The sequence below is a fragment of the Pinus tabuliformis genome, chromosome 8 (genome assembly GCF_031772625.1).
Source record: "Pinus tabuliformis cultivar Carrire ecotype Pingquan chromosome 8, CPIR1, whole genome shotgun sequence".
Taxonomy (NCBI): domain Eukaryota; kingdom Viridiplantae; phylum Streptophyta; class Pinopsida; order Pinales; family Pinaceae; genus Pinus; species Pinus tabuliformis.
The window spans coordinates 1,932,771,199-1,932,796,182 of NC_142294.1; positions in this window are offsets into that span (position 1 = coordinate 1,932,771,199).

Sequence of the window (24,984 nt, forward strand, 5' to 3'; positions counted from 1 at the left end):
TATAAATCTTTGTGAATTAATAGAGGTCTGTACACACCATTGTTTAACATGACAATAATCTTCATCCATCATTACACTTTTCTGAGCACACGAAACGAGGTAGGAGATTGCATGGCTAATTGACAAAATTCAATTCCCCAACTACTCCATGAATCTCTGTATCAGTTTATGAGATCAAAATAAGTCGGCTCGGTGGCAGATTAAAGTAAGTGACATCTATCCTTTCCTGGCGTCAGTCTCTGCACCAATTCCCGTACGCATACGTCATTTTAAGTTATGTAGACTACTCATATAGCCTATTACAAGTCAATCCTAGCCATTGCTGATTGTCCAACTACTTGGTGTCATATCATATCTTTTTTCAATTGAAAGAGATAGCGCGTGGAGCAGCTCTCACACTTACATAATGCTTTTTATCAAAATAAATCATATCTATCCTTGCTCTTGCTTAATTTATGCATAAAGCATCAGTCCCTATATATAGTGATGGAGTACATATGCCATTTTATAGTAGAAGTTGTACATTAAATTGTACAATACAAATTAATAATTGAAGTACATTTGCCATCATTAGATAATAAGAGGTGAAATAATTGAACCAATAGTATTTTAGATAAATGAATTTAAATATGGTTTAAAAATAATAAATTTTAATTTATAAGCTTAAACTTTGGAAAAGTTTCATAAATTTTTGGACAACTTAGATTTAATGTCAAAAATTTATTTAAACACCTTATTACCCTGCTGCTGTAGGGAATAATAATGAACACCATTTTTAGTGTATATTAAAGACCATTCGAGCCTCCAAAGTTGCCGCTTACGAAAAAAACCTAATAATGTGATGGTATGGGAAAGGAAAAGTGAGGGTACCCCTAAAATGGGGACCATTGGGGCTTACCCTTTCCTATGAAATGCTAATGATACATATGCATGTCGACACTAAGAAGTCGGTAATAAATTAATATTTGTATTTTTGGTGATTAATAATTCACTAACAACGATACAAATGCATGATTACATTAAAAGTCAGTAATAAATTGATATTTACATCATGATCACCATATGTATTCAAAGTATATATTAGAGCTTTCTTAATTTACTAAGGGATACATGGTAATGTTTTTTTTAATTAGAAGTGAAATCAATTATGATTTAAACCATTTACTATTTGTAGTAGGATAATGTTGGACACCTAATCCTCTAAGGGTTAGTGTGGAAGCTGAACAATCAAAGGGAGTCCAAGAGACCACTTGGAATATGAAACCAAGGGTCACTCCAATGTATTATAAATATGTATCATTGTGAATAATAATGTATTCAATGCTTATCCTTCATATTTGGTCTTCGCCATGGTGATGTCTAACATGGTATCAGAGTGGGCGATCTCCTACTCTGCTCAAGTGTGAGCCACTTGTTTTTGTGACCTTTCAGTGCATGCTTGTCCTGCAGCTCTGCCCATTTTCCTGATATAGAAAAACACTGACATCTTCCCCTCGTACCCAAGTTTGTAGGTCTCAGATATCTGCTTTTGTAACTCCTCTCGTAAACCATTTCATTTCTCTACCAGCCACTCCTCTCGTAAATATATAACACTCTTTTTCTGTAGAGGCAAATAGGTATCGGTGCCGTGAATGATATGTTGTTTTCTTAAAATTCGCTGCCTGGAGACTGTTATACTAGAGGTTGCGTTACTTCATTGTCGTGACTGACTATGTTAATTCTTTTACTGCACCACTGTGTGGTATCTCAAATTTTATGACTATGAGCCGGTTATCATTACTGTAACTGTGTTATTGAGTGGTATTATTATGTTGAACCGACCTGACATATCAAATGTTATTGAGTGATATGTTGGCGCAACGGAAGTTATGGTAAATGTAGTGCCCACTCTAGTTTCCTGACCCTAATATGACATTATCTTAGACACTCTATTCTTCGAGGACCTCAGATTGAGGATCTGGACCCATGACACTATTATTAGCGATTGAGATATTCATGGTTGTGATGTTTATGAATGCTTTCCTTTGATATTATGGTAGCATGAATGGTTATGTATCTTATCTATCAGTATTCTGATGATTGCAATATTAAATAGTTAAGTTGGTCTCTATTTGAAATTATGGTGAGGGTAGTAAAGAATATGTATGCGCTCTACTAAAAGCATAATGAGGATAAATTTTATGGATAGGTATATTTCTACGATGTTACGATGTTGATAGCTTAATGAATATGTATGCTTCCATTGATGATTATTAATGATAGCCATGAGGGATGTGTCCCCTATGTTACCTACTTCCTTTAGTTCAGACTTACAATGGACAATGATGTGAATGACCAGGAATTGTTAATGATGCTATTATGATAATTGACTAACATTGGGAAACCTTGTTACTGATGATTATTGAGTATGGCAGGAAACCATCAGAGGCACTCGCATATGACATGTCGATGACACCTGGTTTGATGAAAATTTATATCACTTTATCTTTGAAAGTCTAAGTCGATCTTGGAATCTGCCATATATGTTTAACTATATTCTGATGATATATTAATGGTTGCAGGCACAGATTAGTTGCTTGACGAATGACTCACATATGGGTGATGGGGTTGTACAAGTGGATGGAACTACATGGGAGGGGTGGGACAGAGTCCCTGATCTCACCCACTAGCACTCCCGCCGTGACTTGGGTTGGAAGGGTTGAAACACCTTCGCCTTGAAGATCACGATGCCATGAGGGCAGGTTCCAAAGTTGGGTCGCTCATGAGGACTTTACCGGGGGGCGCGCATCAAGGCGGATTCCTTGATCCCCGACACCATTAGTCTCACTATAGCAGGCAACATAAGAGATGATAGTGGTCTATGACGTTGCACTATACTTTCCCCTCGTAATCACTGGATGCTTGAAGGGCAAGTGGTGTGGCACCCTTGGAACTTCAGGGGAATTTCTTGAAGGGCACGACCAACTTGGCACCCTTGGCATCACAAATAAACTATTAGGTGTGGCACCCTTGGAACTTCTAGGGAAGTTCTTGAAGGGCACAACCAAACTGGCACCCTTGACATCACAAATAAGCTATTAGGTGTGGCACCCTTGGAACTTCTAGGGAAGTTCTTGAAGGGCACAACCAAACTTGGCATCCTTGGAATCATTAAAAATAAATAATAATAAATAAATATAAGCAAGGAATGAAAACTAGGTAAATTTACATCAAGGGTAAATGATGATTAGAAACCAATGTAATTAAATCAAAATAAAACTTGGAATAAGGAGGATCATAGGAAGAATTAAAATAGAGTACCTTAAAAACTCTACCCTTCCCATTTTGGAAAATACTAGGAAGATTATGTGGTTTAATTAGGAAAAAGGGGAAAGACAAACATAATGGTAAGGATAAAGATTAATCCTAAACTAATTTAAACCTAATTAAGAAAAGAGGAATATAATTAAAATGAGATTAATAAATTAAATTTAGAGAAATGTAGAGAAGCTCCATGTGTCAACAACCAACATAAGAATACCCATCTAGGAGATAACCTGAGTTAAATTAGGGAGTAGATTGGGGATAAAATCTTGACTCATTAATTGACTTCAAGTAATGAACACAAATTAAGGAATAAAAGGGGGGGGAATAAAGAGACAACTAGGAGAAGAAATAGGAATCTTGTTGAGGTGAGGAAAATATTAGTTTTAAATAAAAATTTAAGTAAATAATTTTGGGAGACCCTTGATGTGAGAATGACACATGGGTGGGTGAATAATCAAGCTATTGAATTATAAAAAAATAATTAATTATGCATGACATGACAAGTGTCACCTATGAGGACTCCTATAAAAGAAGGGGCAAGCCATGGGAGAGGGGACTTTTGGGGGGGAACCCTATTGTTGGAGGGATGAGATGATGTCAGAGCAGTGATTACGAAGCTATAGTGAGTTTGGTGAGGTAGAGGATTTTAGAGAGGGGACTCTGGAGCCAAGGTGTGCTCTACTCTACCAGCTAGTGTTTTCCTCCATTGTACAACCCCATTGCAGCTCGGGGGGTCCGCGGGGAAGAAGAGTACCCAAGGAGTAGGCTGGGAGGTTAACCGGTGGGTCTTCGCATTCGGATCAAGTGCGTCATCATTTACTCGCGGAGGTGATTAGCTACAAGGGAATACCAGTAACAGCAGAGCAAGTGGAGTCTCACCTTCTGGTGAACGGTACACATGTATTTCATTACTATTGATCTTAGTTAAACATATGTAAATGTTATGATATGTTTTCCTGAAATGAGTGTCAGGAATGTGTGTGCTAAATAAATTTGAAATTTCAATGCGTTTCTTTTCTGGTTGTATTTGCTGTTAACTTTAGAAAAAAAAAAAAAAAATGTAATTAGTCTGAATCGTGGTCCTTACAGTAAACTCAGACTCCCACCACTCTCATACAGACTTGACCTTCGTGACTGTCGCTCCTCATTGCTCTACCACTGGTCCGCCCTCCTCTTCACTCCTCCAGTTGCTGTGTCTTGAACATTGTGAATACTGCCATACACATATATACCACAGTCATAACATATATTACATATTGCTCATATAACGTTGCTCCTGAATCAATGAACCCACGGCCACATTATTAGATATACCGCTCCTCATACCTCTTCATACCTTATTACATATACCGTTGGCCGCACAAACCACCCTTCATGGGCCCATGGTATTTAACACTCTCTTGTCTACCATGAAATCGCAGTAAACATTCTCTCTTAGTGAAATTGCAATAAACGCACTTTCCAAGGTAGACAAGAGCTACTTTTATGCATGTTCCAACAGTATCATAAGTTTTGAAGACCGTACAAGCTGAATCATTGAATCTTTAAAATGAGTGGTGTCATCAGATCATCACAGTGCATTGAATAAGGTATTTGTTCCAATCATATATGTGAGCTATGTTGTATTGAATATGTTGGGATATGTAGTTGTTGTTCCTTAAGAAAGAGATGCCATCTTTCTCATGTTTGCCTCTGGAACTTTGAATTCCTAAAACGATTGACCCACCATTCAAAAAAAAATAAATTTACTTCCAAGCAATTATGTTAAAATTGGAAACTAGGGCCAAACTCCATGTGGGTCATCTTATTTATGGAAGCTGATATTTTTCTTGGATTCCTCTCATCGAGAGGTGTAGGATTGATCTAAAGGTCATCCGATTTCGATACGTATTCATGGAGATATGAATTTATTTGTGTTATGGGACAATTCGTCAAGGTCGGCCAGCAACTAGACTGCCCCCACTTGAGCTCCACATTTTAGTATAAATACAAGTGCCTTGCAAGTCATTTGTACACACAACTCTCTTGAGATTTCTTCTTCTCCACTTGTTTTTGGTTTATTGGAAAGAAGAATCTCTAAGGGAAAAACGCAGGTCTAGAAGGAGACCCTATATGCAGAAAAGAAGGATGCCCTAGCTGCTGTCATAATGAAGCCTAGCCGCAAGTCTTCTGAAGGTTTGGCCGCAGTTCAAAGGGAGGTCTAGCACGATGAAGGAGGCCTAACAACTGACCCTAAACGCAGTCTTATCATGTCCTAGATGCCCAAATCTATATGATGTTCTAGAAGGGTTTGAGACAACCCTTAGACGCAACAAAAGGGATACCCTAACCATAGTAAAAAGGCTCCCATATGCTGCCCTAACCTGGCTGTCTAAAGGATGCCTAACCACAATCCAAGTAGGGAGATCTAAGACCTATAAACACTGCCCTAATGCGCATTCCTATCCTACCTTAGCAGCAGGTCCCTCATGCCTTAGCCGCAGGTCTTTCACCGTAGATAGAGACTCTTTCTCTGTCCTTAAAGCAGGCTCCTCAACACAACATGGAGGCCTCCATACACTGTCCCCATTACGTTGCCCACAGGTCATGAAGAGAGCAGCCTAATCCACAATCTTCTAGGTTCCTCATCCACTGTCATAATATCCATTGCAATGAGATCTATACGTTGGCCTAATGATAGGAAATACTCAATCACCTACACGTTGTCCTTAACACTATGGTCGCAGTCAAAGAGGATGCATATGCTGCGTTCTATATGCTACTTGTATGTTGCCCTAAGTTACTGCAATGGAAACCTAGCAGCAATGTCAAAACACTGTTGGATTATGTGTGGTAGTAGCTGTCTCTATATTGAGGGAGAAGTTGTATGTTTCAACTTGAACTATAGCCTAGCTGTTTTACTAGGCTACAAGCCATAGCAAGCAACTAAGGCTGGTATATGCAGCATAATAATGGTGCAACACAGTGCACAGTAAATACAACAACATAATGATGTGATAGGTGGTAGCATGATGAAGGCAACATGGTACATTATGGTGCAACAATGGTACAACATGGTGATGATGGGCATATAGCAACAACAAGAATGTATTGCAACAACAGGATGATGAGGTATTGCAGCATGAGGAGACGCAGTACAGTGATGGGTACAATCATGATTAGTGAAGCGTGATGAGATATAGCATAGTGATGATGGGTGCAACATGGTGCAACACAGTGAGGTGCAACATGATGATGAGGTGAAACACAATGATAGGTGCAACATGGTGATGGAGTCACCATGGAGAATCAGTTGAAGCAGCATGTCTTCAATTGAGTTCAGCTACCTCATGTATCATCTTCTTAGAGATGATCTATGCTCTTATTTAGATAAGTCAAAGTGTTGACTTTTGTTGTATATGTACTATATCTCTCTCTCTATGTTGAACTATTTAAGAACATATAAGAAGAATTGATCAAGGGTTTCCCCACATTGGGCTTCGTCCCTGGCTAGCGCCACATCTTGTGTCCTCTTGTCTTGGCTTGTCTTCTGCGATTTATGTTTATGTTCTATCTGCAATTTACTATTATGCTGAAGTGATTACTAATCCTGAAAAGATATTGAGCTAACTGTGAAAATTGAAATAAATTTCTCTAAGCATAGAACATACCTAAAATTAACAAATTATATATTCATGAAGGGTGCAGGAACTTTCAATGTGAACCAAATTTATATATTGCTGCAAGAAATTCAGAGTATATGTTCCTACTCCATCAAAAGTGGCAAGAAATTGCCGTTATTTCCAACAAGTACGTACAAGTCTTGTATGCGCTTTTGAAATCTTCCTATTTTGATCCTCATATGCGCCTTTATGAAGTTATCGATTTGAGACGTGTTTTATATAAGGTGAAGGTTGAATTGAGGATAAGTGCATGCGTCACATTTGAAATGGCTACCTCTTCACTATGATGCCCTTTCTTCTCCTTATTGCAAATCGGGGAGAGGATTAGGACTCTAGAGTAGCTAAAGAAATGTGTTAAGTGCGTTGATAAATTTGCATTGAATTGGTATCACTTGGTTATTGCTCCCTTCAAATTTGATGTTGTGATGTGTGGGTCTAATTGAGTCATGGGATGTTGATTATGAGACTGGTTATTCTATGCATGTCGGTGCCGCATTGATTAAAGATTGAATGTTGTGCATTGAGTCCTTTCTTAAAGACGGTGTTGGTGTTAAAGCTTTGGTGAATGTTAAAGCATTAGTGAATGGCATATAGGTAATTTTTAATATGACTTGGTGAATGATATTAAACTCCTTGATTATTGTTGCATAAGTGTGTGCAGTTCATGAAAGAAGTGTTTTTAAATGATCGAACGAGCACATGTATGCATTGAGTTTTGGTGGGCGGTAAGGTATATAGTGGTATATTGTGAAAGTTGGCCTTAATGGTTGCTCCAAAGCCTACCATCAAGGCTTCATATTGTTTGTCGAAGAAGATATTGCATAATTTCTAGTGATAGAATTAAAGCTCACACTCTTTATTTGAGAGTTTTTAAGAAAAATTGCTAACCTTGAAAGAATGTTAGAGCTATTGAGAACTCTAATCGTATCCACTACTGACAGCAAATCAAAATCAATAAAGACATTATTGTTGACATTAAAAAATGTATACAAAATGCACAAGAAAAGATAGAATTTTTGCAGCTTGAATCTCAGCTTCAACAAGAAGAATTACAACAGTGGAGTCATCATTCTGAACCTATTTCTGTTCAGAACATTGAGACAGACTCCCATCAACAACAAGAATATAAAGTTGAGGTTGATTCACATTCAGTGCCTAGTTCAAGAGCATATTTGCATGCAGATGCAATAGTTCAGTCTGCACTTCCCAAGCCCATCATCAGACCTTGGGAAGAGCTTGTCCATAACAAGCACAAAACTGGTCTTGGATATGACAAGGGTGTGTCCTTTCATATTCCAGATTACTCAAAGCCCATCCAGTTTCAGAGTGTTGGATTTCTTCATGACAATTCATTTTCAGTTGTTTAAGATCCTACTCCCCTTCCACAACAACCACAACAGAATGTTAAATGCCAACATTGTGACCGAGTTGGCCATATGAAAGTCATTGTTGTGATCTTTTTTTGTGCAAGCATTATGGGCAACCTACTCATTTTAGTCATATGTCAGAACTTGTTTGAGAGTATTGAACAGTCTTACAGTTGATTTTTCACTATTTTCTCACCTTGTATCTGATGGGGGGGTGATGGTCATCTGCAAGCTTCAAAGCCACATCAAGTGAGCATGAACCACAACCTTCCATATCAGATTCAGAGTTGTAGCCAGAGAGAGAGATGCCCCTGAGCATGCCTTCGGTTGGTGGTCAGCCTTAAACCATCTATGCAGAGTTAAGACCTCCCTTTAGAGGTTGAGCTTTTCCCTCTTCAAAGAAATAAGGACACTTCCTCTAGCAGAAGATTTCAACTTTTTACCAATTTTGTAAGAGTTCCAGGAATTGCACTAAGCATTCTAGAGTTGGTGGTCATCCTTAAACCATCACAAGTTGTAGGCCTCCCTTTTCTAGGTTGAAGGTCTCCCTCTCCAAAGCATTACAGACACTTCCTTTAGCAGAAGATTTCAACTTCTTTCCATACTTGGAAGAATTCCGGGAACTGCACTAAGTGTTCCAGTGTTGGTGGTTATCCTTAAACCACCCCCTTATACCAACATTTTAGAGAGCACATTTAGCCTAGTGTTTCCATGCATTTTTGCATGTTTTGTATTACAACACTCTTCTTGGACTTATACATACCCCTTCGAATTAAGGGGGGAATGTTGGACACCTAATCCTCTAAGGGTTGGTGTGGAAGTTGAACAGTCAAAGGGAATCCAAGAGACCACTTGGAATATGAAACCAAAGGTCACTCCAATGTATTATACATATGTATCATTGTGAATAATGTATTAAATGCTTATCCTTCATATTTAGTCTTCGCCACGGTGATGTCTAACATATAATGTACTTAATTCTTAAGAAAAACACATTGTAATCAAATTAGTATTCTTTAAGAAACTTTAAATTTACTAATTTTTGTATTTTCAAATTTCAACCCTTTTTTTATGACAAATTATAATTTTATTTTTGTACACGCCGAAATTATTGCTTTTACTTTAATTTAACTATCAACTATTTTTTGCATCAGAGGTAGTTACAAAGACCTTCATTCAATATAATATTTCACCGATCAATCTATGCTAAGAGGACTATTCAAAATCATGAGAAATTGATCATTTGCAACTAATATTCATGGACATGGGTCTTAAATTAATGACTTACTCTATGTATATAATCCCAAAAATAATATCTCATATCATTCCAAGTTAATATTCCTTTTTTTCTAGTGTCGATTTCAAACTAGTGAACCATCTTTGACCTAGTTGTTTGCTATCATAGACCATCTTTAATATGTGCTCTTGTATCAGGGCCACACCATGAATACTATTTTATCTACATCTATGGTATAGTCCACTGCACATGAGATTTTCTGGAAAAATGGGCCAATTTCCATTATATCTTTATTGTTTTTTACTTTAATTTAACTATATTTAAACTAAGCCCTTGTTCAAATCTCAGAATTCATTCATACATTTCAAAGTTCAATAATTAAATTAAGCAGCAGGGAACGCTAGCTATGCGGCCTTGTTAGAATTTAGTAATATAGAAAGATAGAGTCATATTATTTTTTTAAAGGAATGGGTAGCTTATATTATCAAACTAGAAAACGGGCCAGTACCCATACACAAACAAACTTTTCATCGTCTGTTGAGTTCCATAATTGATCAAAATGGATTCTACGGTTACCTTGCTTATGCCTTACTATGCTTCTAACCAAACTTATCTTATATAGTCTCCAAAATATGCCATTATATAGTATTGATTTACATAACATTTATCAAAAAAGGAGATCTTGAAGGATGACTACATTCCTTGGGGCTCATTGTTTTCCATCGCGTTGCCATTTTCTTTTGTTGTCCGCATTAGAATATTTGAATTCACTATCTCCTCAGGCTCTACTGGAAATTTTGCTTCAAGAGAAGGAGGGTCTTCAAGACGAAAAACTTCTTTAAGAACACGTACGACTGTCGCTTCCTCGTCACCTCAATTCCTTCCATCTTCATGCTAATATTATCAACCATGGTGGCCAGATTCACCACTGTCATCCGAAGTCGCTCCACACCCTCCCTCAAGGCTTCCACCTCTCGCATTAGCAATGAGAAATGTGATCTCGCTTCCTCCACTAACTGTGCCCCAACGTTCTTCAGTTTGGACATCATATCCTTCATCGACGTCGCTGCTTGGACCATCCACGAGCTTTCACCACCTACATCAACTAAGAAGGCCATTATATATAGCAAATAATATGTCATTGTGACTTGATGCAATTCCATCCCTACCTCTTGCCATTTATAACCAAGCATGTTTACGATTCCAGTCTTAGTTGTCATTACCTTGCACTGAATACCCTTGATGCACATTCACTTATTGATTTTACCTCTATCCTGAAACCTTCCCTTAAACCAACAATCAGACCTGTCACATTTACTCCACCAACAGAGGAATGAAGAACAATCTTGTGGAGTGATATATCCCATGGCACATTCGCATGAGGAATGACAACAATTATCCTTGATAATGATGAATTTCTTCACCATTATCCACCTGGAGAGGCACTCCATCATTGTTTCCAAAACCAAGAGTCGCCAATTGATTCCCATCCCTGCTACCTTAACCATGTTATTTATTAGCGCTAGGACAGGCCTCGGGTCTCATTCATTCCATCTTATCATATTACTTAAAATATTCCTTGCCATAGTTATTATATAACCTTTGAACATCATGCAATATGATGAAATGTTAGATCTCCTTGATCCAGGAGTAATACACCTTGTTCAAGGGATGCCCCTTTCTTAGCTTGCTCATCGACAATTTTGTTGTTCTCTATTCTGATATGATAGAAGGAAATGGACTCAAATTTTTGAATTTGCTCCCTGATTTGAACGTCCAAGGGAAGCCAATATTGTTCACCAAGAACTTTAGCTTTTGAATTTTTGGATGATTACATCGAGTCGCCCAAAACAATTAGTTGTTGTATACCTTTAGCGATGGCTAACTTCAGATGGCTAACTTCAGACCTTGTCACAGAGCTAAAGATTTTGCCTGATCATTGGTAGAAATTTCCAATCCTCATGCGTATTTTATCTCTATTTTTTTGTTGGGGCAACAAATTGCCACTCCCGCTCTTGTCTCCCCCAAAAAGCTAGAGTCTTATTAATCTAGAATTTTGATCATATTTTTAATGATTTAGGTTGACTCAAAATTAGGTAATTTTTTTAGGGGTAGTGTTTCACCATGCACGAGCCTTGGATGATGGTAAAACACTACTCTTACTTAATTTTTTGTCAAATTTATCAAATTTATGGTTGGAAAGAGGGTCCATTCACTATATGATTAGCTTACTCTATTTTTTTTAAGGTTTCAAATTAATTTAGAAACAACCAATACCCTTAGGACATAATGCCACCACAAATAGAATTATGACTATTTTGAAACTATAACCAAGATTGAAATAATCATTAAATTGACATTGAAAAATTTGCCAAAATTGAGGCATTTTAAGTGCCTCTTATTCTACACTCTTTTAAGTTGGGATCACCTACATTCCCATGTGCGATGACTTAAAAGTTATCTATTTTGTAAAGTAGTTTTTGAGTCAAATAACAAGAGCATCACCATTTGTTATTGGTCAATGATTCTTTGTTTGTTAAACTCATGTGTCACTTTGATAACTAGAGTTAGAATAAAGAAAAAACTCTACAATATTAGTCATAAATTTGTGAAAGTCTAGTGAAATATTCTACCTTTCCCACATTGAAATTTATTAGAGAATGTCTCAAGAATTAGAGTGGAAACACAAACGTAAAAAAATATAAAGTATTGTCACTTATGATTTCATGGGGCAATGCAAGTTTATTAAGAGATAAACAAATCCTAGCTATTCATTGCGCTTCACAAGGTCTAAACATACTCAGTGGTTTCATGCAAACAAAAAATAATAATCTTGCTAGACAAGTGTTTGTGGAAGAGACTAATAGATCAGGTGCATGGGTTTATTTTGATGTGGTTTCTTAGGGTGATCTTCAAGTTAGTGGGGCTAGTGGTGTTTTTCCTCGAGAGAGTAGCATGTTATAAAGTGTAAAGCAAGGTTAGGAAGGGACACATATTTTGGACAGATTCTTCTTCTTAGTTGAAAGGAGGAACATAGAAAATTCAATTTTTTGGTAACTCTCTTGTGGTGATTAACTAGACTAAGGAATAAATCCTTGTGAAAAAATCTTGTTAAGGTCTATCTTCAATGAACTCCAACTATTCTCTTCCAATTTTAATCATCTATCCTTTCATCAAGTTTGTGGGAATGATCATGTTTGTGGGAAAGAAACATGTTGGAAAATGAACTAAGGCTAGATTATTGTTGTATGTTGGAAAATGGCACATCTAGGAAGATGTGAATGGGAATTCATTAGAGTTTGATCATCCTATTTATATGACATCTTCTCTATGTCATGTTTATTACTTCTTTATGTTGATGTGGTGTATTTGGTTATTTCTAGACCACTGTTGGAGGTTGATGATGATATTTAGCTTTGGGGATTCTATTGAGAGCTATTGTTGCAATTATGTATTGGGTTTAAAATTAGGTCTATTTTACTTGGGATTGCGACTATAATGTGATATTTGAGAGGTTTGTTTTGTGATGAAAGATGTGGTGCATATAATAGGAATGTATGCTATGATTTTTCAACTATTGGAAAGGCTATAATGTTAGAGGTTATGTATGTTAAGATTTTGTGATGTAGTACAAGGATAAGGAACATGCTAAAAAGCAAATAAAGAATGTGATTGATTTGGGCTAAAACATTACAGGTTATATATTTTTTGATTTTGGGATGCAATAGAGGCTTCAAGGACATGTTAAAAAGCATGTGAAGATTGTAATTTCATTTTTAATAAATGCAATTATGATTTATTTTTTTTGTTAAAAAAAAATCAATCTCAACTTTTGAGAATCCCCAAAATGATGCGTCCTTATAAAAAGACCCTACTTTTTTTTAAGAAACAGGAAATATTTGTATAAAAATATGTGCTCGGGAACACGACCATACATCAAAGAATGAAAAAACAATAATTATGTTGATTTTTTAGTAGCTTGGGAGGAACTCCAAGCCCTAGGGTTCAAGGTTTGGAGGGAAAAGTGCCACAAGAGTCACTTATGGGCTTGGAACCCAAGCTAGGGGTTTTGCACCCATCGAGATTTGGGCCAAAACCATGAAGAATTGTTATAAAACCAGCTCACAAAATAGAAGAACAGATAGATCAACAACTTCAAAATCAACCTCTTCAAAGGGGCAACCTCCTTTCCATTACACAAATGAATAATTCTTGGATGATACAAATGACAAAGTCTCCTTTCTATATATAGGAGTCTAAGGGGTCACAATATAATCAAAGTCGACATAACAATAATAATGTAAGGGCACAACAATAACAATAAGGGGCTACAATGACAATACTAATAAGGGAATACACTAGTATTATAAGGACCTAACATGCCCCTCCTTCAAAAAAGTGTTGTCCTCAACACTTGAGTAGTTCTGGATGCTCCTATATAAAATTCTCATCCTCCCATGTGGAATATTCAGCAGGTAAGTTCTTCCACTTTATGAGATACTTTGAAATTGATCGATTTTGTAGCTGCCAAGTTCTTGTTTTTGTGACTGCTTCAGGTTCCAATATGATTTTTCCTTCCTCGTCAAGTTTTGGTAATATTGTTTGAACTGGAAGCTTGTCACCTATAACCTTCTTTAAGCATGAAACATGGAAAACTGGGTGCACTCAGGAAGTTGCAGGAAGTTCCAGTTTGTATGCCATAGTACCAATCTTTTGCAACACCTTGAACTGACCATAATACTTTGGTGATAATTTATCATCCTTCATAGCTTGCTTGAGGGACATTTGTTTGTTAGGTTGTAGCTGTAGAAATACCCAGTCACCTACATCAAAGCTTCTTTTGCTATGATGTTGATATGCCTGTTGTTTCATTCTATTCTGCGCCAAAGTGAGGTTATCCTTTAAGAGTTGGAGAACTTGTTGTTGATGCTCGATGTGATCTTCCACTGCTTGAACCTTAGAATTTTCTCTTAAATATGATGTGATGGATTGTGGATGATATCCATAAAATGCCATCATTTTTGTTGTAGTATGGAAGGAAGTGTTATACCACCAATCAGCCAGAGGCAACCATTTGACCCATTGTGTTTGTTTATCAGATACAAAGCAACGAATATATCCTTCCAAACATTTATTTACTATCTCAGTTTTCCCATCAGATTGAGGATGATAAGATGAGCTATGAGCTAACTGAGTACCCAAACAAGAAAATAATTATGTCAAAAAATTTCCAGTGAAAATGGGATCTCTGTTGCTTACAATAATCTTGTGTTTCCATGTAGCTTTTGAATTGTTTCCATAAATGCAATAGCAATTGTACTTGATTTAAATGGATGAGATAATGCACAAAAGTGTGCATACTTGGGAAGTTTATCAACTACCACCATGATGACACTCTTTCCTTCAAACTTGGATAAACTTGTGATAAAATCCATTGAAACCTCCTCCCAATGTTGACTTGGAATGGATAAAGGTTGTAATAGACCCAAGGTCTTAATTGTTTCAACTTTATTTTGTTGGAAAACCAAACATTCTGCCACAAATTTTTGAATATCAGATATAAGTATCCCAAATAAAAAAATTCTTAACCCTGTGGTAAGTTTTTAAAAATCCTGAGTGCCCTCCTAAGGGAAAGGTGTGCAATTCCATAAGATTCTTTTGTTTGAATTGGGAATTCTTACAAAGGTATAAGCGATCTTTGTACCATAAAAAATCATTTTTTGAGCTAAATGTATCAGATGTACTGGGATCTTGTTGTATCTTTTGAATGAGTGCCCACACTTCTCTATCATTCTTCCATTCATCCCTTGTTTCATTTATCCAATCCGGTTGGATAATAGAAATGGCGCAAAGCAATGCTTCCACATCCTCATCATTTCTTGAGAGTGCATCTGCAACAACATTTTGCTTCCCTTTTTTGTAGATGATTTCAAATTCATAACCTAACATCTTTGTGACCCATTTTTGTTGCTCTTCTGAAGATAATACTTGTTCTAAAAAGTATTTAAGACTATCATGATCTGTTTTTACCTTGAAGTTTCTTCCCATTAGGTAAGGTCGCCATTTCTTAAGTGCATGTAGTATTGCCAACATTTCCTTCTCATAAATAGCTTTGTGTAAATACATTCCTTTGATTGGACGACTTTCGAAAGCAATGGGTCTTTCTTCTTGCATTAAAACAACACCAATTCCATTTCCTGAGGCATCACATTCCACCAAAAAGGTTTTTGTGAGGTCTAGCGTAGTTAAGACCGGTGCTTGGCACATTGCCTCTTTAAGATGTTCAAAGGCCTTTGTTGCTTCTGGAGTCCATGAAAATGCATCTTTCTTCAGTAATGTTGTTAGAGGTGCTATTATTCTCCCATAATTCTTAACAAACTTGCGATAATACCATGTCAACCCAAGAAATCCTCACAGATGCTTTATGGATGTGGGGATTTTCCACTCTTTAATGGCTTTAATTTTTCTAGGGTCTACCTTAACACCTTCATGAGATAAATATGACCTAGATATTCCACCTCTTGTACTCCAAAGAAACATTTGGAGGTTTTTGCATATAATTGTTTCTCCTCCAATAGTTTGAGCACCCTGTCAATGTGTTAACATGATCCTTCCAAGACTTGTTGTAGATTATTATATCATCAAAAAATACTAACGCAAATTTTATAAGGAAGGGTTTGAAAATGGAATTCATCAAACCTTGAAATGTAGAAGGTGCATTAGTAAGGCCAAAAGGCATGACCAAAAATTCATAACGACCCTCATGAGTTCTAAATGTTGTTTTCAGAATGTCTTCAATCTTCATTATGATTTGATGACATCCTGAACGAAGATCCAACTTGGTGAAGTAAATTGATCCATGCAATTCATCCAATAATTCATCAATGACAGGAATGGTAAATTTATCTTTAATAGTGAGCTTGTTGAGCTCCCTATAATTCGGACACATGCGCCATGATCCATCCTTTTTTTGCACCAATACTACTGGAGCATAGAAAGAACTTTGACTAGGTTGAATTACACTAGCCTCTAGCATTTCTGCAACCATACATTCAATTTCACTCTTTTGGGCGTAGGGATATCTGTAAGGCCTGATGTTTGGAGGAACACTTCCTCGATGGCAAATGAAATGCATGATCATGATCATGAATAGGTGGGAGGCCTTTGGGAGTCTCAAATACCGTGGAATGATTGTCCAAGAATTTTTGGAGATCTGGAGAAATAGATGATTTCGATGTGGGAACCTCTAGCGAACATAACTGTGCAGTTACGCCTCGTTGTTCTTTATTTAGAAGCTTTGTCATGCCATTAGAGTTGATTATCTTTCTCGGTTTCCCTGCAATACCCCTTAATTCAACTTCCTTTGCTTCCAAAAAAAAATTTCAAGAAAATTTCTTGAAAATTAAAAGCTATCGTACCCAAATACTGTAGCCATTAGACTGCTAGTACAACATCAATACCACCCATTGGAATGGAAAGCATTGGACTATTCAATACATATTCTCCCATGGATAGCTTGATATTGTGGCACTTTCCAGAGCAATTTATGGTTCCTCCATTTGCAACTATCACTTGACACTCTGGTGCTGGATATAGGAAGCAATTCAATTCCTTGGCTATCTTACAATGAATAAAAATATGGGTATTGCCCGAATCAATCAACACTATTACCTTTTTCTTCTTGATATGTCCTTCTATCTTGAGAGTTTGAGGAGTGGTAATTCCGACCAATGTATTACAAGATATGGTCGGATTCATTTCTTCTTTATCTAAGGTTTGTTTCTAGTGTATATTCTCTTCTTTTGACATTTCTTGTTCATTTTCTTCCTCCTCTTCACAATCTATGTGAAATAATTTCTTCTCAGCACACTTATGACCTTTAGTGTATTTTCTATCACATCTGTAACAAAGCCCTTTTGCTCTTTTTTCTTCGAATTGTTGTTGTGTCAACCTTGTAGGTTGTGGAAGGCCAAGGGCAACAACACTTCCACCTTTATAGTTGTGAGTGGTAGGCTTCCTTGTTGCCATAATTTTGCTTTCATTTTTTCTTGCCAACCCGAATGCCTTCTCCAATGAATCAAGTTCCCAAAGGCGAACCTCATGTTGGATGTTATCCTTTAAAGTCCCTATGAACACATCAATCTTATGCTCTTCTGGAATATCTTTTACCCTTATATTCAATTTTTTTAAGTCCTCAATGTGCTCCACCATTGAACCCTTTTGTTTGATATTTATCAATTGACTAAAAAAAATGTTACTTTTTGTATCCTCATAATGTGCTATCATTTCTTCTGTAAAAATTTCCCAAGTGACAATTTGTTTACGAGAGCAAAGCTATTGATACAATACAAACTGATTGAGTTCCAAATATAAAGTTGCAATGCATACATTTTATTTGCTTTGCACATTATGGAGATCGAAATATTGCTCCCTCTGTTGTATCCATGTTACGGGATCCTTGCCATCAAACTTCTTCATATCGATCTTTGGAGCATGGTGGGTCTTCAATCCAATGTTAGAGTCTATGAAATCATAATTAACATTTCTTTTGTTCCCATCATGAGTTTCCTTTACTACCCTTTCGCCATTAGTAAGTATTTCTTGTAGCAACTTTGTCAAATATATCTTCAAATCTTCCATGTTGCCTTTAATCTCTGCTTCTATACCATTCACCTTAGCTTCCACGCCATCCATATTAGCTTCTATGCCTTTCTTTAAACCAAATATCTTAGCTTCTGTTACTTTTTGTGAGAGTGAAAATTGTTGCACTTGGTCTCATAATTTTGATATATCATGTTGCATTTCTTCCTCTTATTCATGAGTCATGGTAGAGATTTCAGGTTGCTTACTAGGTGTTTCCATTTTCTTTCTTCGAGGCATATATTAATGATAAGTATGCCTCACTATGCCCTTTGAATCACTTCAAACTATTTTTTCAACCAAACTTATGCAAATTTTAAAAAAACTACACATTTTTTCGCTTTGTAGGAGCTTGATATTGAATCTATTCTATCTCTGTAATTTCGGATCTCCAAGGTCTGAAATTGCATCTTGTGGTAGCCCTATGAGTCCTCTTTCTAACCCCACCAGACTGATTAGTATTGAATTCTTCAATAAAGAGTTATGCGAAATCTCCCACGGTGACCTAATTATAGACTCGTTCAATAGAGCGGACTTGTACGACCTTCCATGTGTCACTGTTTCAACCTTCGGATTTGAACATGATATACAAAAAACTACAGTCCGTCCTCTTTCTGTAACTTCTTTCAAAATTTCAATTTGATGCTCAGAGAGAAAGTTATGACGATTTTCCCAAGGTCACCTGTTTGGGATGTAATTTAGGAGCCTGCAAAAGCCCTAACTTCCTTGGATCATATCTAAAAAAATATAGCGAGAAAAGATATGAAATTTAGATCTGAGGTTCATCAAGATTTTGGCTCAAATGATTTTAGTTTTGAATTCTGAAACATCGTAGAAGAATAGTTATAGAAACAATGCCACAATGACCTATTTGGAGCAGTGAAACCCTAGAATCCAAAGCTCTGATATCAAATGTTATGCAACCAGCTCACAAAATAGAAGAAAAGATAGATCAACGACTTCAAAATCAGCTCCTTTGAGGGGGAAACCTCCTCTACATTACACAAATGAACAATTCTTGGATGATAGAAATGAAAAAACTTCATTTCTATTTATAGGAGTCTAAAGGGTCACAATATAATCAGAGCCGACATAACAATAATAATGCAAGGGCACAACAATAACAATATGGGGACAACATGGGCACAACAATAACAATAAGGGGATACAACGATAATAATAATAAGGGAATACACTAGTATTATAGGGACCTAACAAAATTTGAGCATGAGAAAATTTGAGGTGATAGAGCTTGGCGTGGCGATTCCAACGTTTTGAAGATCACTCAAATCAAAGCTCTAGAAATGGAGATATGGATTTTTGAAGATTATGTGTGGGTTTTCACAAGAAGTGTCAAGGTTGGCTTAATGTTATTTAGCCTTGTAACAACTTGTCAAGCCCTAGAATGACATCCAAGGGAGCCCTTCTTATGTGTATATATAGGAGGTGATGGAGGACTCTAATCCTCATCCATTTTGTGCAACACAACACAAGAGAGAAGCTTGTTGGAGGAGAGAACATTTATGTTCTAGGGCCGCAGCAAGGAGGCGGATTGACATGGGAGAAAGAGGGATGTTTGAGGCCTATTTCAGGGTGACCGAGTGCTGGAAGGAGGGCCGAGTTGTCTTTCTAGAGGGCTGCAGCCTTGAGGACTATTTTGAGGGCCATTTAAGGGTGGGCAGACCCTTGTAAGGCTGCCACAAGCCTGGAGGAGGCCAGTTGTAGCATGTCGCAGGGATTTGAGGGCAAACCAAGGGTTAGTTGAGGGCTAGGACAACCCAGAATTGGAGCAGCACTCCTTGGACCCTCAAGGAAGGGCAACCACATTTCTTAGGAGCAGTTTTGGGCACAAAGGAATGTTGGTTAAGGGACTGTGGTGTGCCCTAATCAGGCCTAGGTTGTTGCAACCAAATCAGACCTTAAAACAATGAGCGAGAGTATGTTTTTAAATACATTCTTGTAGGTGTTGGATCTAAGCTTTGGATCGGTTTTGGATTGGTGTTTCTAGCAGTCCATGGGAGCCAAGATGGAGGCTTGATTTGGTGATCGAGAACCTTCATAGGAGCAGATCTTGTAGTGATTAGATTAGGTGCCATTGGTATGGTGGAGGGCAACGTGTTAGCTACCCAAAGTAACCCTAGACAAGCTACCTTGAAGTGATGAAGAAGAACTAAAGGTTGGGTGAAGTTTGGTGACTAAAGTGCAACACTGTGATGGACAAAAGTGATTGTTAACTTGGCAGATTGGAGCTTAGGTATTGGCCAGCCTAGAGAGAAGATTGGATCAGCTTGTGTACACGCAACAAAAGTGATTTTCAACAGTGTTAGTGGCAACCCTCCTCGAGTCTCTATGAATTGTCCTTTGAAGGACTAAGGGGCAACTAGAGAGTAGTACAAAAGCAAAGCACTGACAGGACAAGATACGCCATAGAAGCTGCAACAAAGATTTTAATTGTATCTTGTATACCATAGATTTTTGTATTACTCAGATTGGTTTAATATAACAAATATTGGGTTATATATTATTATACAATATTTTATTACAAATTGTGTATACTTGTGCATATGTGATTTACTACTTTATATTTTCCGTTGTGCAAAGTAGTTCTTGTTGAGATTGTTGATTTGGCAGCGTAAGTGATTTTAAGATTCTAACCTAGACCCAAGATTGTGGAAATTTAACAAATTATTGTTATAGAGAAATAAGGAGAAAAGGGCACATTTGAGTACAAAAACCAGAGTTTGCTAACAACAATGATTGCAAAACTTACTTGCACAGTTACATAGATCCTCCAAAAAACATCCAAAATCTTAACACATTTGTAATGCATAAGTACTATTTGTAAGGGAGAGGGAATTCCTCATTTCCCTAATCAGTTTCGTCCCCATAAGACAAAGATACATTTATGTCTGGAAGGAAAATAGTGGCAAAAAGTTACCGATTTTTTTTTTTTTGAAGTAGACCAACCTTGTTGAAGTTGGCTAACAGAGAGTCAAAGATCATTAAGCTATTAACAAAGGACACCTAGTTCATTTTCATTACTTTTGCATTTTAACTTCGTGCTCCACTAGAAGTTCCATAGCCACAATCAAAGTGAATATTTTTTGTATGTGATGGAGTTGTATATTAAACCACTCTAGTTGGGATTGATCAATGTCCTTAGTCCATTGTGGGTGGATGACTTTCCCTACATCTCTTGAGCCATATTCCAATCTTTGAGATAGATTATGGGGAAGATAGCCCCTAAATTTACCTGAAAATAACTTCTTAGATCATATTTGAGGGCAAGGAACAAACATGCTTGTTTATCTAGACCAACCGCCTATTTCGGCATGACCACAATCAACTGCCTAATTTTCCTAGAGTTATATGTGAGATCTCAAGACCTAGAAACTAGATAAAAACATGAGTGGTCCATATATTGTACTTGCAAAGGAACGAAGTTAGGGGGGAAATACTGAGCCACCATAAATATTCTTCATTAACAAGGGAGAGGAGACAAAAATTATCATTTAGAGAGCGAAACGCACTTGGCAAAGACTTGAAACCAAAAAGGAGTGACCCAATGTCCAAAAAAGTAACTAGAGAGAGGAAACTTGATATTAAGCCAACATACCTAGGGAATGGACAGTGAAAAAAGAAGGTAGAGGTGCCTCTAGGACTCTACTACCCAAGCAAGGACTTGATAAACCAACTGAGCAACTTCAACACAACATATTCCATAATCAAACCAGGGGGGTGACCATTTATATTGATTTGCAGCCACCTAGAGCTAGGCTAAAGCTATCAATTAAAGCAATCATGCATGGGAAAAATGGCAGAGAACGATCATACGTGTACCTTCCCCCAAGGAGTATTAAGGATGTAGTTGCCTATTTCTCCATTGTGTTCCTAAATACTCTCGTTCTTACTATCACTCATGATAATTGAACATCATCTCAAGCATTTGGAGTATGGCTTCCCACAACTCCAAATCAGCTAGCTCATGCCAATGGTCAACCAAAATCATTGTGTTAGGTCGCAAAAGGCAACCTTGCACTCACACACATTCATATATGCATCATTGTGTCTTTCGTCCTATCCTCCACAAGACTTAACATATCCATAAGCAAACATGATCTTCCATATAATGTGAAGGGGGGATGCCTATCCTTTATCGCATTGGATGGGGTGGCACGTTGACTGAGGAGGTGGCGACCTCCCAAAATAACAACTTGCTTGCAAATCTTCATCGAAAAGTGCTAAACGTCACACAAAGCCTCCTTTTCTGGTTAGGGGCCTTATCATGGGATTGCGTGATAACCTATCTAATCATTGATAAGAAATGATCCCCTCTCCATACTAATTGCCTTATTTTCCATTTGATTCGCCATAAGATTGTTATGTCAGAGAATGTAATAACAATTATACTCTGAATTTTGGACAAGAAGAGACTTCATACGAAGGAAAATTGAATCTAGATATAGGAAATTGGGGCTAGTATCTTTTCAAAGGTGGCCTATTACAATTCTTGAATCCCCAACAATTGTTATCTTTGTAATCCCTTCATCCCAGGCCATAGAGAGTCCTTGATAGAGACCATTTGCTTCTGCTTGGTTGTTGGGGGCCCACCCCAAACTCCAAGAAAAATAAATATCATTTGTCCTCTGGGGCAAAAAATATTCTTCCCCCCGCCAACAACTTGAAAAGACCCTAGTTTAACCACTAAAATATATATAGCAAAAAATTGACCCCAATTTTAATTAATTTTGCAATTTATCATTCTTTGATAAGGGATTTCTCAAAGGTCCTTGTTAAAGGATTTTATATTATGATTATGTTGTCATTATTGGGGCTTGTGTGCAGTTTGTTTATGATTGCAACAATCAACAAAGCTACCAATTTAAGAAGAATACAAAGAAGACCTCTAGCCCCAAAAATCCATATATTCATGTTAAAAACATGAAAGAACACACCAAAATGCAAAAATGGTGATGTAACATCACCCTTTTTTTCATTTTAGAGTTAAATTTCCAACATTTTTTTAACCATGGCATTAAAAACCAAAGATCATGACTACTAAAGGCTTGAAAAAACACCCCAAAATGCAAAAGTGCTTATGCAACATATCTTTTTTTTAAGGATCAAAATTCCAATATTTTGAATCATGGCATTAAAGACCAAATATCATTACTATGAAAAACTTTAAAAACCAATACATAAATTTGATAATGGTTCTATCAAAGCACATATATATACAATTTGAGTGGGCATAATGGCTAAGAGCATGTGTTTCCTCCTAAGAGGCCACAGGTTCAAAACCAGAGGGGGTAGAGTATGTATGCCTTCATAGACTTAACAGTCAAATCGCTACGCGAAGGTGGGTCCCTTGTCACACAAACAAGGGGTTCTCATACACCAATTTGGCATCTGGCTTGGTTGTGACCTTAAAATTGGATATATATATATATATATATATATATATATATATATATATATATATATATATATATAGATATATATATATATATATATATATATATATATATATATATATATATATAGATATATATCCAATTTTAAGGTCACAACCAAGCCAGATGCCAAATTGGTGTATGAGAACCCCTTGTTTGTGTGACAAGGGACCCACCTTCGCGTAGCGATTTGACTGCTAAGTCTATGAAGGCATACATACTCTACCCCCTCTGGTTTTGAACCTGTGGCCTCTTAGGAGGAAACACATGCTATATATAACTCATTTGAAATCTTAGGCTAAGACAACTTGACCCCATTTTCAATGGGACATTAAAATTGCAACTTTTTAAAACTCTAGTCTATAAAATCATTACTAGTGTAAACATAATTATAAAAAACATCCTTTAAAAAACAACATAACACAAATTTAAAAAAAAAAAATTGAAAATTTTAATTAAAATTATCAAATTGAATAATTTAAAAAACATTTTCTTTCCCAGAAACAAATAAAAAATAATTAAAAAAACCAACTATAGTGAACAAACTATAGTTAAAAAAAACAACTAAGTTAAAATTTAAATAGAAAATTAAAAAAATAAACATAAATAAAAATAATAGCCACAAAGTAAAAATAAAATAAAAAATTAAAACCAAACAAAGAATTGCGCTTATTTGTGTGTAACCCCAAGGTTTAACTCAAATGGTCTAGAGTCAGAGTGACTTTATGTTCTTTGATATTGTTTCTTGTTGTTGGTGATCACAAATTCGACTCTCTTCGATTCCCTTGGGGCGAGGCTCTATAATTAGAACCGACAATTCACCTAGTTTACCATCCATGAAATGTGGGAAATACATTGGGTTTATGTACTTTTTTTTTTTGCTAATGCAAGAGTCATGCCTTCTATTCAAAATGTTCAAAGGGTAAAATTACATAAAATACAAACAACCACAGGCTAAACCTTTTAGCCCTAGGTAAAGGCCTCACCAAAATAAAAAACCCGCCAACTAGGTCCTAAAGACCCAAACAATAGACCCGAAGTAACTCAAAACCAAAATAAACAATGCTTAAATGGCCAAAAGACCCGTACCCACCAACATGCATGATAAAAGACCCGGTCCCACAAATATGCACATTGTTCCTTGACCGTTGATTCTCCTCGCTTGATCCAATGACGGAGGATCATATCGCATGAACCAAAAGCACAGAAAATTACCGTGCGATAAAAGACCCGGACCCACCAACATGCACGTTGTTCCCTGACCATTGATTCTCCTCGCCTGATCCAACGGTGGAGGATCATATCACATGAACCAAAAT